This window comes from Anneissia japonica, unplaced genomic scaffold, assembly GCF_011630105.1.
Source record: "Anneissia japonica isolate Jap-2015-1 unplaced genomic scaffold, ASM1163010v1 scaffold287847_len925385_cov155, whole genome shotgun sequence".
NCBI classification, from domain to species: Eukaryota; Metazoa; Echinodermata; class Crinoidea; order Comatulida; family Comatulidae; genus Anneissia; species Anneissia japonica.
In genome coordinates this window covers 857,663-863,654 of record NW_022731638.1, presented here as the reverse complement: position 1 = coordinate 863,654, position 5,992 = coordinate 857,663, and the positions used below count along the sequence as shown (strand labels likewise).

Genomic DNA, 5,992 nt, shown 5'->3' with positions numbered 1-5,992 from the left:
GATTTTAGCGGCCATTTTAAAAATGGCCGCCAAAAAACATGTTCCGCCCTTTTTCAGGAGGCTCACCCCCGCTCATTTTTTATTTATACCCTAGTGATGCCGAATCAGCAGAGAAACCTTGGTCCCCGGAAAATGGTCACGGGGGCCCTGTTTTTCACTATACTAAGGCCTATACATATGTAGCATACCGTACACTAGCAGCATTCCAGAGCCTAAATAAAATGCACGGAGATTGCTAAAATAATCATAAATCACTATTTTACTAATTGTTTTACTTTGGGTCGCTGTCTAAAAAACATCATAACTCTCTGAATATAACTGTGTTCAATAAGCGCACTATGGCTTACGATGTTGATGTTTACATTTACTACCCACTGGAGTCGCCGATTCGGTCTATTGAATAGTAGCGCTTAGAAATGTTGCCAATAACCTATGACCCCATATCTCAGAACACCATGATCCCAGAACACCATGATCCTGCCTTATGCCAATGCATAGCATAATGATATTCTGCTATGTTCATTTTGACCCTAATGACCCATTGTGTGACCTTTGACCCCAAGATTTGTACACCCCGAATCTGCTAAACTGTTTGTCACTAGTAGCGTTTTGAAAATAGATAAAAATGATCGCTTAATTATCTTTAAACCCAAATTCTGTGACTCTGAATTATGCCAATGTATATGTGCAAAGGAGAAGACTGTGCTATGTTAATTGTCACAGAAGTAGTCTTTTAAACGATTTTAATTTTATTTTTTTTGGACTTTAATGACCCATTTGTGACTCCTAAACAAAAGCAGTGAACAACCCCATGTATAGATGCCACTGGTTATACTGACCAAGTTTGGGTGTAACCGACCAAACCGTTTGGCGCACTAGTATTATGCACTTATAATATTATTATTATTATTATTATTATTATTATTATTATTATTATTATTATTATTATTATTATTATTATTATTATTATTATTATTATTATTATTATTATCCTCTTTATTATTATCTTTATTATTATTTGTATTATTATTCTTATTTTTATTCTCCCTAAGCTGGCCTAGATATGTTATGCCTACCAGCCTTTTAGATGATAATGCCCAAATGTTATTCTAATTTTCCATTTTTAGGTTGTAACAGTATGACTTTACTTTCTTCCTTTATTTTTCGAGTTACGTCCTCATGTTGTTACTTTCATATCTTAATATCCCTAAGCATAGTTTTATATGAAATTTTGATCTAGTAACTGCATCATGAAACAAATAACGGCAACAGGTATTTATTAAACAAGAGAAATGTTTTATTTATTTATTTGTATAGTCTTCTGTGTACCTACAGTACCTATGCTGACTTTTTTTGTGCATGTTAGGATTGTATATGTTATTGTCATTTTCCTTTTATGTACCTTTATGCTCATCTGTGTTTAGATTTTTTTTCCTATTTGTAGCAAACTTTAATTACATTGTCACGATAAATCATTGAATATAGCTTGCTATCAATTAATCATGTCCCAATGTCTGGTTATAGGAATGGTCAACAAAAAATTATTTAACATTATTTTGGTAGTTAATTCCAGTAAACAATGTATTCACGAATAACTTTAGAAGGCTGTTTACTCGAAATAATGTTTACCTACTTTCACTCAATAGACTTTTTAAAATGTAGCAAGATCTACACTATTGTTCTCTGCAGTTTAATTTCCGTAATGATAGGCGGCCTAGTTTAAACATCTGGGTTACCCTCCAATTAACAACAGTTAGGGGCCTATTAGGAAATAACAATCATTATTAGGAAAATTTAACTATAAAATATTTATTACTTTCCTAGAGAAATTTTAATAGCTTATTACATGAAAATATTGTAACAATTGTAATTTAGTCAGTCAATTATGGGTACAGGATTGTCGACGACCCTCAAGATATAAAGAATTTGATCTTGCTTTAAACTTTAAATTAATACTCATAAAATCATATTTTTATCTAGCAAATATTGTCCAGAATTTGGAATTCCTTTATACATAATATATTCTGTTAATGCTGATTTGCTTTAAGCTCTTGCAAACCAATCTTTATAGTCAACTTGTTTATTATTTTTTCTAAACGGCTTTATCCATTTAATTGATGGTTCTTGATTAAATTTGTCTATAAAATTTATAACCAATGCCATGTCATACTTTCTCGGACGGATAAAATTGCTTTGAAAAGTAAACAAGACCACCTACAATCTTCCATATTTTTTAATCTGTTAAAATATTGAACTCTGTAATCATTTTGTAAGGAAACGATGCTTTGCCATCCCAAATCACCGTACACTGCTTCCTTAGCAACATTTCTTGGGGCTTTTAGTATTATCCTAGCCATTTGGTATTGCAAGTTCTCAATTTGTTCTTGTGAGCTTTTCCCATTACAGAGCCAAACAGAACGTGCATAATTTATTGTAGGTAGTCCGACCACTTTCCAAAGCAGGTCACCATAGTAGACTCTGTCAAAGTCTACTTGCTCAGATATTATAGATTTTATGTATGCAATTATACGGTTAACTTTCTTATTCACTTCATTTATATGATATGTATCAGACAACGATCAAGATACGTCTCTGCTTCTGATATATAATTTTCACCTAGTTGCCATTTCCTATGTACATTGATTCTTTGGCCTGTGATTTAAACGTTTGATTTCTCATAATTAAACGAAAGTTTCCATTTTCGTGAAAAGTCTGACGCCGTTTCCAATAGTGAATTCAAATCTCGATCGTTTTCTGCGATTAATACCACGTCATCTGCCCAAAAGAGTCTACCTATTTTAACATTAAAAAATATTTACAAAGTTCTTACATTTTATCATTTTATACAGTTTATTAATACATATTGAAAACAATAGTGGTGAGAGGGTGCATCCTTGCTTTACTCCTTCATCAATATTAAAATAATCGGTAACAGTATCACCAAATTATACTTTACATTGCACGTTAAAATAAAGGTTCTTGATTATATTAAGTAAATTGCCTTTAATACCTATTTTGTTGATAGCCTGAATAAGGCCATCCCTCCAAACAGTGTGGAATGCCTTTTTGAAGTCGAGGAAAGCAAGGTACATTCAGCTTTTCTAGTTGCGATTATACTTTTCAGTGTAAAAATATCGTCTTCGCAACGTCGATTCCTTCGAAAACCTCATTGTACTTTACTTAATAAATCGTATTCCTCGATAAAATTTTACACTGTTTGGGCAATGATCTTATTGTAGACTTTCGATACGCATGAGTTTAACGTTATACCTCTAATAGTTATTTAAATTTTTTGCACAATGGTATTATTCTACCCCTATTAACAATGGTATTATTCTACCCTTATTCCATTCAATAGGTATACGCTGCAATTCTTTAATTCTACTGAACATTTTAAACTAAGTTATAGTCATCTGGTTACCTCCATTTTTTAACATTTCATTTGTTATTGTGTCAATTCCAGGACATTTATTGTTTTTGCAGTATGTTATTGCAATGGCTACATCATTTAAGTTAGAATTTAATTCTTCAATGGTGTTTTCGTTATTGTTATCATTTTGGCAATTAACATTATCAATTGAATTATTAACCGTGATGAGATTGTTGCCTCTTAGGTTTTGGTTCATTTTTCCGAATGTATTAAAGTGCATTTTAAGAGACATTTTAATTGTTTCCCTGTCGGATTGTTAAAGTCTTGTGGGGAGCGACCGTTTATGGTTGCTGGGCCCAAGTTGTGGAACTTGTTACCTTTATTTATTCGTGAGTCACCTTCTGTCATCATTTTCAAAGAACGACTTAAGACCCACTTATTCTCGTCCCTTTAATTTATTTATTTTCTATTTCCATGCCAGCTAGCTTTTATAGATTTACCTAGGATAGGAGGCGCCCGAATCCGAGATGGCCGAGACTTAACAGGTGCTGACTGTCATCAACTCTAGCTTGGTAAGTTGCGTTGTCAGATCTTGGACATATGGATGAAACGATTAATTGTGTCTGGTGCCCTTGATTTAATTTCTTCGATGAGATTTTCAAGATCCTTACATGACGTATTGTCAGATCATCTTCTGTGGCGCAGTCATTGGTTCCGACTTGTGTTATAATGGTTTTGTGTTCACCGATGTCTAGGTTGTCGATCGTATCTATTACATTCTTTACTTTGGCTCCGGGTAAACATATGACCTTAGTGCTCTCAGCCCTCGTTCACTGATATCCTTAATTATTGAGTCTGCAATAAGCAATGTTTATTTGAGAAGTGTGTTATTCTCACTTGTTGCAGCCACCGGTGCCTTGGTATGATTGTCAGCTAGTTTTGCTGTTTGTTTTGAGCTCTTCATGTTGAGTTTTTAGGTTGTCATTTTCTTTATTTAAATTGCAAACATCTTCTTGAAGTTTCTCCAGCATAATACTCTGTTGTTCAATAATCTGATTGAGTGTAGCATTAGAAATTTGCATACCTTTACATTTCACACAAAACCATGTACGTTTTGATGTACTAGTAATTCCAACACATTGGGTGATATTCTCTTTGACAAAGTGAGCATTCAACAGATTTTGCTTTCGTACTTGTATGATTAAATGAGAATTCATTACACATTCAATTGTACGAGCTGCAACCTGGACATTTGACGTCGATTGAGATTGATGGTGTTGATTTTGTTGCCATTATCTCAAGTTTTAATTATAACAACGACAACAGAGTAGACTTTTCAATGTAATAGGCCAACTTCCTGCCAATCATAGAGTCAATTGTAATGAGAACAAATACTAACCTAGGCTCTAAGTACTCCAAATAAACAGCTTACAATAGTACTCAGCTTGGCTTGTTCCCCTTGTATGTAAACAAAACACCAGCTTCTCTGAAGTAGTTTGGGGATAACATATAATAAGACATCAAAAAGATTTGAATGTGATATTCGCAGGAATTTAAAAAAATATATTAACAATAGTAGATACTCCTTACATTTGAGAACTTTTCCCTTCTGTTGAAGTCAATCTTGTTGTTACATACTTGCTTACTGAGTTTGCCTGCTTTGTAACCAAATACAATAACGGTGGGGGAAACTAGAAGATGTAACTGCAGTATGTTCTATTAACTTAAATTTTATACTCGGTAAAATGGGTTATACTTAGCTGATTTTCACCATTCAAAAGTTGATACGAGGTGCTAGTTAACGTTTATTAAATTTTTGGAAAGAAAATAATTAAATTATGTCTCTAAATAGGAGTTCATATGCACAAGCCGAATGTAGTACAATTTTTAGCAGTGAGATTAATCTGCTCAATAAACAATTTTAATCACTTGATGTGCAAATATAAAGATGTGGGTAACCCACATCTTTATATTATACGACTTTTCATGTATCTCAACTTCCTATGGCGTTTTGAAATATTGCCAGAAAAAAGTAAAATCAACCCCTTAATGGCCTTTGACCCCGAATCCTTGAACACCATACTGTACTGCTCTGAGAAAAGGCATTAAGTAACAAAATCATTGTTTTGAGTAAATGAGCAAAACGCATTTGAGTTTTTCCCAAGAAAAGTACAAATGATTTCAAATTTGTTAAACTATGGTTTGCTTAGATATATTATTAAAAAATTTGCCACATACTTTTCATTGATTAATTTTATTATCAAGGGGGCCAAAATGGAGATAATGCCCCTTTTCAGAGTATTTATAACTATGAATGTAGATAAATACTTTTGAAATCGGGCATTATCTGCAAAAGTGTTTATAAACATGCATTAATTATTAATTTATTGAAATGTATGTATATGAAATTTAATCTATAGATTTATAACATATATTTTATAAAAATCTTGCACCAAAAAACAAGTGAAAAATAATATTTAAAAATATTAAAATAGTTGAAAGCGCAAAATCTTCTACTGTATTTAATTTTTAAAAACCGAAGTATATGTATGAAATCCAAAGGTTAGTGTAAAAATTGAAGGCTAGTATACTCTGACATTATAAGATGAGGAATTTAATTGC

The 5,992-nt window shown here is 32.5% G+C and overlaps 1 protein-coding gene across 3 annotated transcripts in view; it reads right to left on the bottom strand.

Moving 5' to 3' along the window:
- The window catches only part of LOC117115474 (alpha-2,8-sialyltransferase 8E-like), a 52,168-nt gene that overhangs the window by 26,876 nt on the left and 19,300 nt on the right, over nucleotides 1-5,992 (bottom strand). Inside the window, exon 1 of one of the 3 annotated variants that reach the window (XM_033259304.1) lies at nucleotides 3,011-3,163. The exons of the other annotated variants lie outside the window; for them this stretch is intronic. The gene's annotated coding sequence lies outside the window, so the exon portion shown is untranslated. Of the gene's footprint in view, nucleotides 1-3,010; nucleotides 3,164-5,992 lie in introns of those variants that run through there. 3 annotated transcript variants of the gene reach the window in all.